At 37.7% G+C, this 17,377-nt stretch overlaps 1 protein-coding gene across 8 annotated transcripts in view; it reads left to right on the top strand.

The window, feature by feature from the left end:
* Window positions 1-17,377, top strand: part of MEF2A (myocyte enhancer factor 2A) — a 179,955-nt gene that overhangs the window by 23,577 nt on the left and 139,001 nt on the right. For 7 of the 8 annotated variants that reach the window (XM_070775017.1, XM_070775019.1, XM_019983505.2 and 4 more), the window contains exon 2: window positions 10,080-10,165. The exons of the other annotated variant lie outside the window; for it this stretch is intronic. The gene's annotated coding sequence lies outside the window, so the exon portion shown is untranslated. The remainder of the gene's footprint in view (window positions 1-10,079; window positions 10,166-17,377) is intronic. 8 annotated transcript variants of the gene reach the window in all.

The raw sequence follows: 17,377 nt of genomic DNA, 5'->3' as shown, positions 1-17,377 counted from the left end.
TATATTTTCCTCTACAAGTTTTGTAGTTTCTGGTCTTATACTTATCTTTAATCCATTTTGAGTTTAGTTTTGTGTATGGTGTTAGAAAATGTTCTAGTTTCATTCTTTTACAGGTGGTTGACAAGTTTTTGCAGCACCACTTGTTAAAGAGATTGTCTTTTTGATCCTTTGTCACAGATAAGGTGTCCATAGGTGCACCTTATCTCTGGGCTTTCTGTTTTGTTCCATTGATCTGAATTTCTGTCTTTCACCCCAGTCTTCTTGCCTGGAAAATTCCACGGACAAAGAAGCCTGACAGACTACAGTTCCATAGGGTCAAAAAGAGTCGGACACTCAGCACACACACACTCATGTATACATTTTTTGACTTCTGATTTCTTCAACAAAGTGATCATTTTTTAATAGGAATATTGCTGACTAGTTGACTTCCAGTGGCATTCTCCATCTGTTCCATTTGCCTCCTTTTCTGGGTTATTTCTTTACAAAGCTAGCACTTATTGAGCTTGTACTGTGTGCCAGGCAATATGCAAAGTATATATGCTTATTTAATTCTCTAACTAAATTTATGAAGTATATAAACTATTACTGTCATGTTTTATAGATGAGAAAACTAAGACTCAAAAGATAATGCTGATTGTTCTTGGTCTTAACTACATATGGTGTATAGCTTTTCTGTGTTGTATATATGTTTTCATAATGCTTGGCCTTCGTATGTATTTGATGGTTTCTCAAAATTTTGCAAATGTATTCCTGAATCGAATCATACAATACGTATTCTGTGTCTGGATTTTTTCCCTCACCAAAATGTTTTTGCAGTTAATCCATGTTTATGTCTATCAGTATTTTGTTCCAGTTTACTGTTGCCTAGTGTTCCTTTATATGTTTATATCACAATTTTTTTCATTCGCCTTTGATGGACATTTTGGTTTCCAATTTGGAAATAAAATTTCTCCCCTTCATTTTTGTGCTATTTTCATCATCTGTTTTATGCTGCATGTTATTATTTTTATATATTATTGCTACTTTTGCTTTACAAACTTGTATCTTTTTAAAAATTAAAAGAAAATAAACTCATACATCATTTCTGTTGGTCTTCCTTTGTGTAGAAATAAGTTTTTATCTGCTGTTTCTTAGAGCAGATTTATAGAAAAATTGAACAGGAAATACAGAGTTCTCATATATTAATACTTGTCTCTCTCTCATTCTTTATCTGTCTCCTTTTCCTATTATTAACATGTTGCATTGTTGTGATACCTTTGTTACAGTTGATATTGATGCATTATTATTAACTAGGTCCATAAGTTTATGTTCACTTAATTGTACAGTTCTGCTGTTCTTCCTGAAGAACTTATTTCAGTGTTCCTTGTAGAGCAGGCCTACTTGTGACAGGTTCTGAGCTTTTGTATATCTGAAAGTGTCTTTATTTGTCCGTCATCTGTGAAGGGTATTTTTGCTTTATGTTGATTTTAATTAACAGATTTTTACCCCTAGCACTTTAAAGGCGTTATTCCTTTGTTTAAACTTGTTAAAACAAGTTTTCCCTTACTTTCGTTGCTTTTAAGATTTTTTTTTTTTATATTACTGGATTTTAGCAGTTTGATTATTATGTGCTTTGGTATGGTTTCTTTGTGCTTGTTTTTTTGTTCAGTGAGTTTCTTGAATATATAGGTTTCGTTTTTCTCAAATTTGGAAATTCTTCTGCCTTTATTTCTTCAGATATTTTTTTCTGACTCCCTATCCTTCTGGGACTACAGTTACACCACTTTTAGACTGCCTTTGATATTCTTGCAGGTACTTGATGCTCTGTTCTTCATTTCTTTTTTTGCTTTCTATTTTCACATCTTCAATTTAGGGATCTTTTTTCCCTGCACTGTTGAATCTGTTGCCAAGTATATCCAGTTTTTTTTTTTTTTTTTTTGAATACTGTATTTTTCATCTTCAGAGATTCATTTGATTCTTTTCAAAGTAATTATCTTTTTTCTATTTTTCATTAAATCCTTTAATATACTTGCAGCATTTTAACATTTATATCTTTGAGAATATCATCTTTTTCTTGTTTCTGGGTCTGTTTTCTTTTCTCAAAATTTTTCCCCTTAATATGTTAACACATTTTTCCATTTTCTTATGTTTAGTAAGTTTCGATTGACTCTTGGACATTCATCATGCTGTTGTGTGGATTTTGTTGGTTTCTTCTCAACAGGTTTTAATTTGTTTTGGCAGTGTATTCAATTTCTTATGGAAAAGCAGGTTAGCACTACTACTAAGAGGGTCATTCTGCTTTGGTTTCCACTGATTGCCCCAGGTTTCAGTGAGATCCTTCTCCCTTCTGGTTGAAACTTGAACATTTCCAAATCTTATGTAATCTCTGGTAACTTTTGAAATGTATTTGAAATTCATATCTCAGCCAATAAACACCTTGTATTGTGTTTATAGACAGTTACTTTATGTTTTGGGGTGTTTTTTGCCTGTTTTATTTTTGTCTTAATCTGGATTGACTTTTCAAACTGTTTTTACATAGACAACTCTTTTTCTTTGACAGTGTATTATGCTCAAATTTTATGCTCAAAATATGCAGAAATTTTGATAATTTCCAAACATAAAGATAGTAATTTCCTTCATAATTTTATCAATAATTTTAATCAAGATTTGAGGAGATACTTCTTAGGCCCTCAAGATTTGAAACTAGGAATGCCAGTGTCGTGTTAGCAGCACTTTGGTTTCACTTTGCTTTCTAGTTTGTTTACATTCACTGATTAGACACTTAAATAACAAGCTAATATGGCAAGAGATACGAGGTAGGGAACAGCTCACTTAATTTAGGTCATTCGGGTCTTCAGTAACAACAGTTGTACTGGATTTTGTCTGTTTGCTTGATAAAGCAAATTTGGGACATTTGAAGAAAGGTTTTGAACCTTGGTCATTTCGTTTAACCCTTTTTGTTGATACAGAAAACTGGAAGATGACAATAACTTGTGCTACAGTATAAAATATGAATTTCAACATTTAATTATCACTGAAATGATAATACATTTAAAGGACTTATTTTAGGGTACCCCTTTTAAAAGTTTTTTTTTTTTTTTAATGATCTCCATGTGATTTTTGTGGTACTGTTTGTATAATTTTTAGTTATGGTAATTGTAATATAAAAACTTAAAATGTTTTTTTAAGGTTGTAGAGAAATGATCAGTGCTTATCATTTTTTGTTTGTGTCAAGCACTGACCTGTTATTTGTCAGGATGTCTTCATGGGTATTGATATATGCATTGTATTTCTGAAGCTGCTCAAATGTATTAGCCCTCTGAGACTGATATACTTTGCTGTGTTTTGAGTCTATTGCTGTATTATACATTCATTTATTTCATTTACTGAATTTATTCAGCACAAGTATTAACTGAACTGTGGTTATACATAGCTGTTAAAAGCATTCCTGGGTTCTAACCCTGGCTTTACTGCTTTATTGATTTAGCTGTATGACTTTGGCTAGTTGCTGCTTAGTATTTGTTTCCTCCTGAGGCTAATAATGAGGTTATGGTTAGCTTTACATCACTTTATATGTGTAAAGCAGTTAGGATACTGATTAGTATATGGTAAATACTCAAATGTTATTGCTGCTGTTTAGTTATTATTAGTATCATTGTTATGTTAGGCCTTTCCTGGATACCTTTTCTCAAATTTTAATCCCCTCCCTATGATAGTACTTCTTTTCTGCTTTTTTTTACTCATTAAGGACTTTATACTAACCTGCTGTGTACATTATATATCCTGTATTCACTATGTGTTGCACGTCACTTCCACTAGAATGTAAGTTCCCTTAAGTCAGGAGTAGATATAGAAATTTATTCCTAGCACCTAGAAAAGTGTCGGGAATATATTGGATGCTTGGTAAATGTTTTCTGAATACATGCTGAATTGTGTGCCAGATATTGACTAGATATTCAGTTCAGTTTAGTCGCTCAGTCATGTCCAATTCTTTGCGACCCCATGAATCACAGCACGCCAGGCCTCCCTGTCCATCACCAACTCCCAGAGTTCACTCAAACTCATGTCCATCAAGTCAGTGATGCCATCCAGCCATCTCATCCTCTGTCGTCCCCTTCTCCTCCTGCCCCCAATCCCTCCCAGCATCAGGGTCTTTTCCAGTGAGTCAACTCTTCTCAAGAGGTGGCCAGAGTATTGAAGTTTCAGCTGTAGCATCATTCCTTCCAAAGAACACCCAGGGCTGATCTCCTTTAGAATGGACTGGTTGGATCTCCTTGCAGTCCAAGGGACTCTCAAGAGTCTTCTCCAACACCACAGTGCAAAAGCATCAATTCTTCAGCGCTCAGCTTTCTTCACAGTCCAACTCTCACATCCATACATGACCACAGGAAAAACCATTGCCTTGACTAGACAGACCTTTGTTGGCAGAGTAATGTCTTTGCTTTTCAATATGTATCTAGGTTGGTCATAACTTTCCTTCCAAAGAGTAACCGTCTTTTAATTTCATGGCTGCAGTCACCATCTGCAGTGATTTTGACTAGATATTGGGGATACAGAAATGAATAAAGTACAAAAAAGTTCCTTCTGTTAAATAAGCATATAGTATAATAGACTCATACCTATAAAACTGTACTTAGTTTGCCCCCCTCTAAGTGATGGTAATGGTAAAGGAAACGTGAAGATGCCTTCACAGAAGATGTCCTTGAACTGGACATTTGGTCTACCTAAGAGACAAGGGGGAAAGCTGTTTCCAGTCAGAGGTCAAAACTTGAATGAAACTTAACAAGCCATTGTTGTCCTGGACTAGGATAGCTTGTAGTCAAGGTTAACAACAGTGTTAACTGTTGATGGAGAAGGGAATAGAAGTAGAGGGTGCTAGGAAATTGGTGGGGACCAGGTTTGGGAGAGCTGGCTGTTAGAGGTACCAGCTGTCTAGCTGTTGCCTGGACAGAGTAATGGGATTTTGGATATTCAGTATGTGAAACTTAATGATAACTGACTGAACCACTAACATTTTAGTTTTGGTTTTATTTTTTGAGGGTGAGGGTATATTTCATTATAGATTGTTATAAACTATAAGAACTTGCTTTTTAGAATATTGCCTTTTAGCAACTATTTTAGAACTGTATATAAAATAAACTTGCCAATAATAGTTAACTTATAGAATTGAGGAATTAATATTTTTGATATAAGAATAGGTACCATGTGTGTAATCATCAAATTTGTATTTAATGAGTTATTTACCAAGGGTCAGATTGCTAAACTTTTAATTCCTTCTGTGACACTGACACAAATCTAGTGTCAAAGTACATTTAAAATAATTAGTTTTGTTTAGGCTGAGAAACATGAAAAATAGTTTTGTTTTGAATTATTAGATTTTAGAAGTTAGTACTGTAACTGTATTTGAGGACCTTTTTCTGAGTTCTACATTTCAGTACAATTAGATTGAAAGCAGAAATCAGGTTTCTAGCTCCTTTTAACCTCACAAAAAACAAAAGGCTTAGTTGTATGTGTGTGTTTTAAAGTTCAATTTTTTAATACTTAATTTGTTTATATAAAATGAATATTTGGCATATTGTGGCTTTCCCCCTGCCTCTAAAAGGGGTGTACAGTTCAGTTAGAAACAAAACTGCAGTACCACAATAATTAATACTACTAAGATTCAAGATACTGGTGTTTGTGTGGAGAAATTACCATTTTCATTTGATGAAGCAGATTTACTTGGGGATTGCCATAATTACTGAGTCATGCAATTCTAAATTGCTATTAGGTTGGTACAAAAGTAATTGGCGGTTTCGGACCTTGAATTTTAAATCATTATCACCAGGCTCAAACGCATTTTTATTAATCGAGATAGGAACATTATAATCAACACATTTTTGCCAGTGAGAAATAAGTTGTTTATTCCTGCAGCATAAAAATCTATGCATCAGACCAACTTTTGGAAACTGTTGGAACTCTTTTCTGCGTCCTGCTGGTTGTTGAAGTATTTTCCCTCCAAAAAGTTGTTGAGATGCTTGAAAAAGTGGTAGTTGGTCGCAAGCGGTCAAGTGAACGTGGTGGATGAGGCAAAACTTTGTAACAAGATTCGTTCAACTTTTGAAGCGTGGATTGTGTGACGAGCAGTTGGCTGTTGTCATGGAGAAGAATTGGGCCCATTATTTTGACAGTGCTGGCTGCAGGCATTGCAATTTTCTGTGCATCTCATTGATTTGTTGAGCATACTTCTCACATGTAATGGTTTCACCAGGATTCGGAAAGCAGTAGTAGATCAGATGGGCAGCAAACCACCAAACAGTGACATGACGTTTTTTGGGTGCACGTCTGGCTTTAGAAAGTGCTTTGGAGCTTCTTCTTGGTCCATCCATTGAGCTAGTTGTCGCCGATTGTTGTCTTTCGTTGCGTGTCACCATCCACTCTAGAAATGGCTCATGGTTGTTGTGTAGAATAAGAGAAGATGACACTTCAAAGCGATGTTCTTTTTTGATTTTTGGTCGGCTCAGGAGGCACCCACTGATCGAGCTTTTTCACCTTTCCAGTTTGCTTCAAATGCTGAATGACCATAGAATGGTCAACGTTGAATTCTTTGGCAACTTCTCTTTTAGTTGTAAGAGGATCAGCTTTGATGATCCTTTAAGTTGGTCACTGTCAACTTCCGATGGCTGGCCACTGCCCTCCTCATCTTCAAGGCCCTTGTCTTCTTAGCAAAACTTCTTGAACCACGACTGCACTGTACATTCATTAGCAGTTCCTGGGCCAAATGCATTGTTAACATTGCGAGTTGTCTCTGTTGTTTTACGAGCCATTTTGAACTCGAATAAATAAATCAGTTGAATTTGCTTTTGATCTAACATCATTTCCCTAGTCTAAAATAAATATAAAATACACAGCAAGTTATATCTTTTGCCCTTTCATACTGTTCATGGGGTTCTCAAGGCAAGAATGCTGAAGTGGTTTGCCATTCCCTTCTCCAGTGGATGTTTTGTTAGAACTCTCCATCATGACCCGACTGTATTGAGTGGCCATACACAGTATGGCTCATAGGTTCATTGAGTTAGACAAGGCTGCGATCCACGTGATCAGTTTGGTTAGTTTTCAGTGATGGTAGTTTCCATTCTGTCTGCTCTCTGATGGATGAGGATAAGAGGCTTATGGAAGCTTCCTGATGGGAGGGTCTGGCTGTGGGTAAAACTGAGTCTTGCTCTGGTGGGCAGGGCCATGCTTAGTGAATTTTCTAGTTCTGCTTCATTGACTTACCATCTACTTTGACATAAATAAACATTGACATAAACATCGACTTCATTGACATAAACATCTACTTCTACATTGACTACGCTAAAGCCTGTGACACTGTGGATCACAACAAACTGTGGGAAATTCTTCAAGAGATGGGACTGTCAGACCACCTTACCTGCTTCCTGTGAAAACCTATATGCAGGTCAAGACACAACACAGAACAATGGACTGGTTCCACATTGGGAAAGGAGTATGTCAGGGCTGCATACTGTCCCCTGCTTATTTAACTTATATGCAGAGTACATCATGCAAAACGCTGGATTGGATGATGCGCAAGCTGGAATCAAGATTGCCAGGAGAAATACCAATAACCTCAGATATGCAGATGACACCACCCTTATGGCAGAAAGTGAAGAGGAACTAAAGAGCCTCTTGATGAGTGTGAAACTGGGGAGTGAAAAAAACTGGCTTAAAATTCAACATTCAGAAAACTAAGATCATGGCATCCGGTCCCGATACTTCATGGCAAATAGATAGAGAAACAGTGGAAACAGTGATAGGCTTTTTATTTTCTAGGGCTCCAAAATCACTGTGGACCATGACTGCAGCCATGAAATTAGATGATTGCTTCTTGAAAGGAAAGTCCCTTGGATTGCGAGGAGATCAAATGAGTCAATCCTAAAGGAAATCAATCCTGAATATTCATTAGAAGGACTGATGGTGAAGCTGAAACTCCAATACATTGGTCACCTGATGTGAAGAGCCAACTCATTGGAAAAGACCCTGATGCTGGGAAAGATTGAAGGCAGGAGGAGAAGGGGATAACGGAGTACCAGATGGTTGCATGGCATCACCAGCTCAAGGGACATGAGTTTGGGCAGGCTCAGAGGGTGAAGCACAGGGAGGCCTGGTGTGTTGTGGTCCATGGGGTTGGAAAGAGTTGGACGTGACTGAGTGACTGAACAACAACACAAGTAATAAGTCATTAGCAAAAAAAAAAAAAAAGAGAGAAATGCATATTAAAATGATGTATAACTTTACCCACATTTATTTAAAAATGTATTATAATATCAAACAGCAAATTTTAACAATGCAAAATTGCAGTTACTTTTTGCACTAATTGAATAGATTAACATTATAATTGATCCTGGCCAACCAGGGTGAGGAGAGGCTTACATCTTTCTCTTTGTACCTAAGTGTCTTGCTATTGGAGCTTCCCTCATAGCTCAGTCAGTAAAGAAGCCACCTGCAATGCCGGAGGCCCCGGTCTTCTGTTTCCAAGCAAAAGTGTAACAAGACTGAATCATTCTTTATGCACTACACCATTGGTTAGCATTCACTGCTGCTAAGTCGCTTCAGTCGTGTCCGACTCTGTGCGACCCCATAGACGGCAGCCCACCAGGCTCCCTCGTCCCTGGGATTCTCCAGGCAAGAACACTGGAGTGGGTTGCCATTTCCTTCTTCAATGCATGAAAGTGAAAAGTGAAAGTGAAGTCGCTCAGTCATGTCCGACCCTCAGCGACTGCATGGAGTGCAACCTACCAGGCTTCTCCGTCCATGGGATTTTCCAGGCAAGAGTACTGGAGTGGGGTGCCATTGCCTTCTCCGTAGCATAAGAGTTTTCATTCTTTTAAAGGGAACAATGAAAATGAACATAAAATGCCAAAAACAAGTATGAAACTGAATAACGTCTATTATTCACATTAATAAAGGAACACTTCAGTTTCATACTTGTTTTTGGCATTTTATGTTCATTTTCATTGTTCCCTTTAAAAGAATGAAAACTCTTAAGTATATGCAATTGCATTGACTACATACACATTTTATGGCAGTATAAGTCACTGACCCTTTGACAGTTTTTTTTCCTAAATTAGAACGTAATACAGTGAACATTTTCAACTATTTTATGAGAACGTAAGTTCAGTAGGCTCTGTGTACCATGTAAGTATAAAGTATATCTTGGGATACAGAGGATAGGAAAATGGGACCTGGGACACCAATTTGTGGATCTTGGCACGGGTAGTATGCTGCTGCTAAGTCGCTTCAGTCGTGTCCGACTCTGTGCGACCCCATAGACGGCAGCCCACCAGGCTCCTCCATCCCTGGGATTCTCCAGGCGAGAATACTGGAGTGGGTTGCCATTTCCTTCTCCAATGCGTGAAAGTGAAGTCGCTCAGTCGTGTCCAACTCCTAGGGACCCCGTGGACTACAGCCTACCAGGTTCCTCCCATGGGATTTTCCAGGCAAGAGTACTGGAGTGGGGTGCCATTTATTACTAAACATTAAAGAAAACTTGAAAAATTGGATTAATGACATTAGAAATGCCCAGTTCGCTAACATTATGTTTCTATTAGCCAGATAAAACAACTGAGTTGTAAAGATGTATTTTCCATGGTGCTGATGAACCTGTTTGCTGGGAAGGGATAGACACACATATGAGAACAGACTTGTGGACACAGTAGTGGGGAGAGAGGGGGAGGGATTGAGAAAGTAGCGTTGAAACATACGTACTGCTGCATGTGAAACAGATGGCTGCGCGAAGTCACTGCATAACGCAGCTCAGCCTGGTGCTCTGTGATGATCTCACAGTTGGGACGGCGGGGAGGGAGGCTCCAGAGGAGGGAACATGTGTATAATTACCGCTGATTCACATTGTTGTATGGCAGAAAACAACAACACTGTAAAGCAATTGTCCTCCAGTTAAAAATTAAAATTTTTTAAATTATTTTTCTATTCAGTAAGTATTTGTAGAACTATCTGCCAGGGGTAGTGTTCAGTGTTGAAATTTGTAGTAATGAAATTATATTTAATTTTGTTTTAGAGTTAAGAATAATAACCAACTTAATATTTTTTTCTTTATTAAGGAATTGGATTTTGTGAAAAAGGAATAAAGAAGAGTTTTCTGAAAGGATCACATCTAAGTGCACTTTTTGCTGATACATCACTTCTAGTAAGACATTCTTTTCATTTTTCTATGTTATGAAGTAAATAAACACAATGGGAATGTTTTTGAAAAAAATTGACTGTCTCTTGAGCTTGAATAACAGTCATTTTGGAGTTTATGTTGGGGATTAATGTAGATTAATTAAGGAAATTTGTAAAATCCAGTCTGACATTCACATACACACAATATATGTAATATTGTATGGTGACAGTTTCTTGAATAGTAACACTGCTGAGATAATTCCAAACTTTTACATCTTTTCCACTTTCATCTTCCATGACAATTACACATATTGAAGATAAAGAAAATCTATAGTCCATATTAACTGAGACAATAAATTGGTAGAATAGAGGGATTTTCAAATGAAAGACAAAGTGGACAGGTGTAGCCATATTTCTTGAAAGGTAGAAGGATTGAAGGAAAAATTTAAGCAAATTTAAGAACACTTTTTAACATGTGAGCTTTTTTTGTGACTTGTTTTTTTGCCTTAACTCATAAGTCCATATTTGCAGAGTTCTGGAGTAGGCTATTTTGATTTAAAAACTTACGTTGGCCTAAGATATGTAGTTTTCAAAAAGCTTTCATAAGTGAAACATCACCTGAATTCTGTTTTCTGTTCAAAATGGAAGAGAAGTGAGTTATAGTGATATTAGAATATTGTAAAATATGTAATTTCACAAAACATTCAGTTCAGTTCAGTCACTCAGTCGTGTCCGAGTCTTTGCAACCCCATGAATCCCAGCACGCCAGGCCTCCCTGTCCCTTACCAACTCTCGGAGTTCACTCAGACTCAAATCCATCGAGTCAGCGATGCCATCCAGCCATCTCATCCTCTGTCATCCCCTTATCCTCCTGCTCCCAATCCCTCCTAGCATCGGGGTCTTTTCCAATGAGTCACCTCTTCGCATGAGGTGGCCAGAGTACTGGAGTTTCAGATTTAGCATCATTCCTTCCAAAGAAATCCCAGGGCTGATCTCCTTTAGAATGGACTGGTTGGATCTCCTTGCAGTCCAAGGGACTCTCAAGAGTTTTTTCCAACACCACAGTTCAAAAGCATCAATTCTTTGGCACTCAGCTTTCTTCACAGTCCAACTCTCACATCCATACATGACCACAGGAAAAACCATAGCCTTGACTAGACGGACTTCTGTTGACAAAGTAATGTCTCTGCTTTTTAATATGCTTTCTAGGTTGGTCATAACTTTTCTTCCAAGGAGCAAGGGTCTTTTAATTTCATGGCTGCAGTCACCAACTGCAGTGATTTTGGAGCCCCAAAAAACAAAGTCGGACACTGTTTCCACTGTTTCCCCATCTATTTCACATGAAGTGATGGGACTGGATGCCATGATCTTCGTTTTCTGAATGTTGAGCTTTAAGCCAACTTTTTCACTCTCCTCTTTCACTTTCATCAAGAGGCTTTTGAGTTCCTCTTCACTTTCTGCCATAAGGGTGGTATCATCTGCGTATCTGAGGTTATTGATATTTCTCCCAGTAATCTTGATTCTAGCTTGTGCTTCTTCGAGCCCAGCATATCTCATGATGTACTCTGCATATAAGTTAAATAAGCAGGGTGACAATATGCAGCCTTGACGTACTCCTTTTCCTATTTGGAACCAGTCTGTTGTTCCATGGCCAGTTCTAACTGTTGCTTCCTGACCTGCATATAGGTTTCTCAAGAGGCAGGTCAGGTGGTCTGGTATTCCCATCTCTTTCAGAATTTTCCACAGTTTATTGTGATCCACACAGTTAAAGGCTTTGGCATAGTCAATAAAGCAGAAATAGATGTTTTTTTGGAACTCTCTTGCTTTTTCGATGATCCAGCAGATGTTGGCAATTTGATCTCTGGTTCCTCTGCCTTTTCGAAAACCAGCTTGAACAACTGGAAGTTCACGGTTCACATATTACTGAAGCCTGGCTTGGAGAATTTTGAGCAGTACTTTACCAGGGTGTGAGATGAGTGCAATTGTGTGGTAGCTTGAGCATTCTTTGGCATTGCCTTTCTTTGGGATTGGAATGAAATCTGACCTTTTCCAGTCCTGTGGCCACTGCTGAGTTTTCCAAATTTGCTGGCATATTGAGTGCAGCACTTTCACAGCATCATCTTTCAGGATTTGGAATAGCTCAACTGGAATTCCATCACCTCCACTAGCTTTGTTCGTAGTGATGCTTTCTAAGGCCCACTTGACTTCACATTCCAGGTTGTCTGGCTCTAGGTGAGTGATCACACCATCGTGATTATCTTGGTTGTGAAGATCGTTTTTGTACTGTTCTTCTGTGTATTCCTGCCACCTCTTCTTAATATCTTCTGCTTCTGTCCTTTATGGAGCCCATCTTTGCATGAAATGTTCCCTTGGTATATCTAATTTTCTTGAAGAGATCTCTAGTCTTTTCCATTCTGTTGTTTTCCTCTATTTCTTTGCATTGATCGCTGAGGAAGGCTTTCTTATCTCTTCTTGCTATTCTTTGGAACTCTGCATTCAGATGCTTATATCATTCCTTGTCTCCTTTGCTTTTTGCTTCTCTTCTTTCACAGCTATTTGTAAGGCCTCCTCAGATAGCCATTTTGCTTTTTTGCATTTCTTTTCCATGGGGATGGTCTTTATCCCTGTGTCCTGTACAATGTCATGAACATGAACATCCGTCCATAGTTCATCAGGCACTCTATCAGATCTAGTCCCTTAAATCTATTTCTCACTTCCACTGTATAATCATAAGGGATTTGATTTAGGTCATACCTGAATGGTGGTTTTCCCTGCTTTCTTCAGTTTCAGTCTGAATTTGGCAATAAGGAGTTCATGATCTGAGCCACAGTCGGCTCCTGGTCTTATTTTTGTTGACTGTATAGAGCTTCTCCATCTTTGGCTGCAAAGAATATAATCAATCTGATTTCAGTGTTGACCATCTGGTGATGTCCATGTGTAGAGTCTTCTCTTGTGTTCTTGGAAGAGGGTGTTTGGTATGACCAGTGCATTCTCTTGGCAAAACTCTATTAGTCTTTGCCCTGCTTCATTCCGTATTCCAAGGCCAATTTTGCCTGTTACTCCAGGTGTTTCTTGACTTCCTACTTTTGCATTCCCGTCCCCTATAATGAAAAGGACATCTGTTTTGGGTGTTAGTTCTAAAAGGTCTTGTAGGTCTTCATAGAACCGTTCAACTTCAGCTTCTTCAGCGTTACTGGTTGGGGTATAGACTTGGATTACTGTGATAGTGAATGGTTTGCCTTGGAAACAAACAGAGATCAGTCTGTCGTTTTTGATACTGCATCCAAGTACTGCATTTCGGACTCTTGTTGACCATGATGGCTACTCCATTTCTTCTGAGGGATTCCTGCCCACAGTAGTAGATATAATGGTCACCTCAGTTAAATTCACCCATTCCAGTCCATTTCAGTTCGCTGATTCCTAGAATGTTGACATTCACTCTTGCCATATCCTGTTTGACATTAGGGGATGGTTTTTGGTGTGTTGTAATAAGTTCACATTGACATTCTATTAGATATAATTGATCAAGCCTGATGGTTATGTCAGTAAATCTTGTGAAAGGTACTTAAAATATTTTCTGTTGTTATTCTTTTCATTTTAAGAATAGTTTTGCTACTTAATGTAAGGTTTAAATTTTTCCTTCAGTGGTAGGAAGAACTTTTATGAACTTACAAAATGAGTTTTTTCTTATAATACTTTATTCCAATATCAAGTTTCCTATGGCCATACATTTTTCTTGTTAAATCTTGAATTCAGAACAACCCATTTTATGATATTTTTCAGGTTAGGGAGCTAGGGGAAAAGGTATTATTTTTTAATTGAAAAGTATCCTTTAGTTGAAAACTTGAATATACACAGGAAGAATGGGGAAAATGAAGTTTAATTCACATTTTGAAATATAAATCTTGTTTAGTTTTCTATAAATCTTTCAATGTTTGATTTTTTTCTTTTCTCAACTCGTATGTATATATTTTGTTCACTAATAGCTCAACACTGAGTGAATTGAATTAAAGCACTGCAGGAATTTAGCCATTTCCATTCTAGAGAATTTCCCCTATAATTTCCCTATATTTCTGTATCTTCCCTGCACCTCTGTGGTGGCTATGAGCATAGCTTCAGGTGTTGTATTTGCTTCAGGGAATCGTCTATGATAACTTCTTTTACTCAATTCTAAAGATTATTCTTTATAGCAGGCTTTGAGTGGTTCTGAGAGTTGTGATTGAATTAAGAACTACTTGGCTTGGAGTTACTGAGTACTTAGAGGGAAATGCTCTTTCCTTTTGAGTAGTTTCAAATGTTGACTTAAGAACCTCAGATTTGTTTTCCCTAATGATTCTGCCCTAATTTGAAGTAGAAATTGGAGGAATTAGCACAGATATTGGGCAATATTTTCCCTACCTTTTTTCTTTTTCTTCAAGTCTTAAAACTGCTTTAGGCTCTTACATTCTAAGTCTTTTATGTCATTTGAGTTAATTTTAATGTATGGTATTACATAAGAGATAAGATTTATTTCTTTGCCTATGAAAGTCAAATTGTTCAAGAAACATTATTGAAAAGGTTGTATTTTTCCCTACTGAACTACCTTGGCAACTTTGTTGAAAATCAGTTGACATTATATGTGGGCCTATTTCAGAACCCTATTATATCTATTGATCTATGTATCTATCTTTATGACATTACTGTCCTGATTATCATAGCTTTATGTAAGTCTTATATTAAAATCAGGTAGTGTAAACCCTCCACCTTTGCTCTTTTGTTTCAAGGTTGTTTTCTAGCCTAAGTCCTTTCCATTTCTATGTATTTTAGAATTACCTTGTCATTTTCTGCAGAGAAGCCTTAACAAGATTTTGATTATTAATGCTTTTATCATGGAGGGTAATTGGGAGCGAATTAACCTCTTAAAGATGTTGAGTCTTCTGATGCATGAACTTGGTATCTCTCCCCATTTGTCTTTAGTTTCTCAGCAGTATTTGTAGTTTTCACTGTAAAGATATTACATATATTTTGTTGGTCTCTGTTTACCATTTTTATGTTATTGTAAATGGTTATGTAATATTAGTTCCAACTGTTTGTTTTTAGTATATAGCAATATAATAGATTTTGGCATAAAACCTTGTAATTTATGATTCTGCTAAACTCACTAGTTATGGTGGCAGTTTTGTGGATTCTTTCAGATGTTCTGGGCAGACCCTCATCTTGTCTGTAAATAGACTGTTTTACTTCTACCTTTGAAAATTTTTATACCTTTTATTTCTTTTGTTGCTTTATTGCACTGCCTAGTAGTCTCAGTGCAATGTTAAATAGAAGTGATGAGCTGACATTGTTGCCTTACTCCTGATCTTAGGTCTTTTTCCGTTAAGTACAGATTTGTGTTAATGAGAGATGCTTTCATATATGTTCATGGCATACATGGGTTTGTAGTTTTCTAAAAAAATTTTTAATTGTAGGGTATTTGCTTTATAATGTGTTGGTTTCTGTTGTATAGCAGCATGAATCAGCTGTAAATATGACTCTGTAGATAACAATAAACTGTAGAAAATTCTGAAAGAGATGGGAATACCAGACCACCTGATCTGCCTCTTGAGAAATCTGTATGCAGGTCAGGAAGCAACAATTAGAACTGGCCATGGAACAACAGACTGGTTCCAAATAGGAAAAGGAGTACGTCAAGGCTGTATATTGTCACCCTACTTATTTAGCTTATATGCAGAGTATATCATGAGAAATGCTGGGCTGGAAGAAGCACAAGCTGAAATCAAGATTGCCCAGAGAAATATTAATAACCTCAGATATGCAGATAACAGCACCCTTATGGCAGAAAGTGAATAGGAACTAAAGAGCATCTGGTGAAAGTGAAAGAAGAGAATGAAAAGTTTGGCTTAAAACAGCATTTAAAAAATGAAGTTCATGGCATCCAGTCCCATCACTTCATGGCAAATAGATGGGGAAAGACTGCAAACAGCATCAGACTTTATTTTTTTGGGGCTCCAAAGTCACTGCAGATGATGACTGCAGCCATGAAATTAAAAGACCCTTGCTCCTTGGAAGAAAAGTTATGACCAACCTAGACAGCATATTAAAAAGCAGAGACATTACTTTGCCAACAAAGGTCCATCTAGTCAAGGCTATGATTTTGCCAGTAGTCATGTATGGATGTGAGAGTTGGACTATAAAGAAAGGTGAGGACTGAAGAACTGATGCTTTTGAACTATAGTGTTCAGAGTTCAAAGGACGAGAAGACTCTTGGGAGTCCCTTGGACTGCAAGGCAATCCAGCCATCCTAAAGGAGATCAGTCCTGAGTATTCATTGGAAGGACTGACGCTGAAGCTGAAACTCCAGTACTTTGGCCACCTGATATGAAAATCTGACTCCTTGGGAAAGACCCTGATGCTCGGAAAGATTGAAAGCTGGAGGAGAAGGGGATGACAGAGGATGAGATGGTTGGATGGCATCACCGACTCAATGGACATGAGTTTGAGTGAACTCTGGGAGTTGGTGATGGACAGGGAGGCCTGGCATGCTGCACTCCATGGGATCTCAAAGAGTCGGACACAAAAGAGCGACTGAACTGAATACATGTATCCCCTCTCTTGAGCCCCTCTCCCACTCCTCACATCCCACCCATCTAGGTTGTCACAGAGCATCAAGCTGAGCTCCCTGTATTACACAGCAGCTTCCCACTAGCTTAATTGTTTTACACATGGTAGTGTGTATATGTCAGTGCTACTCTCTTAATTCGTCCCACCTTCTCCTTCCCCTACTATGTCCATAAGTGTGTTTGTATCTGCATCTCTATTGCTGCCCTGCAAATAGGTTCATCAGTACTATTTTTCTAGATTCTATGTATATGCAGTAATTCATTCTGTATGACAGACTCTAGGTTTATGCACCTCGTTACAGCTGACTTAGTTTTGTTCCTTTTTATGGGTGAGCAATATTCTATTTTCTGTATATGTACCACAACTTCTTTATCCATTCATCTGTTGATGGACATCTAGGTTGCTTCCATGTCCTGGTTATTGTAAATAGTGCTGCAGTGAACACTGGGGTACTTACGTCTTTTTGAATTACGGTTTTCTTACGGTGTATGCCTAATAGTAGGGTCTGGGTCATATGGTAGATTTATTCCTAGCTTTTAAAAGAATCTCCATATTGTTCTCCACAGTGGCTGTATCAATTTACATTCCCACCAGCAGTGCCAGAGGGTTCCCTCTTCTCCACATCCTCTCCAGCATT

Source organism: Bos indicus, chromosome 21 (genome assembly GCF_029378745.1).
Source record: "Bos indicus isolate NIAB-ARS_2022 breed Sahiwal x Tharparkar chromosome 21, NIAB-ARS_B.indTharparkar_mat_pri_1.0, whole genome shotgun sequence".
NCBI classification, from domain to species: domain Eukaryota; kingdom Metazoa; phylum Chordata; class Mammalia; order Artiodactyla; family Bovidae; genus Bos; species Bos indicus.
Note: the sequence above shows the minus strand (reverse complement) of the source record. Positions and strands in the feature narration are given on the sequence as shown.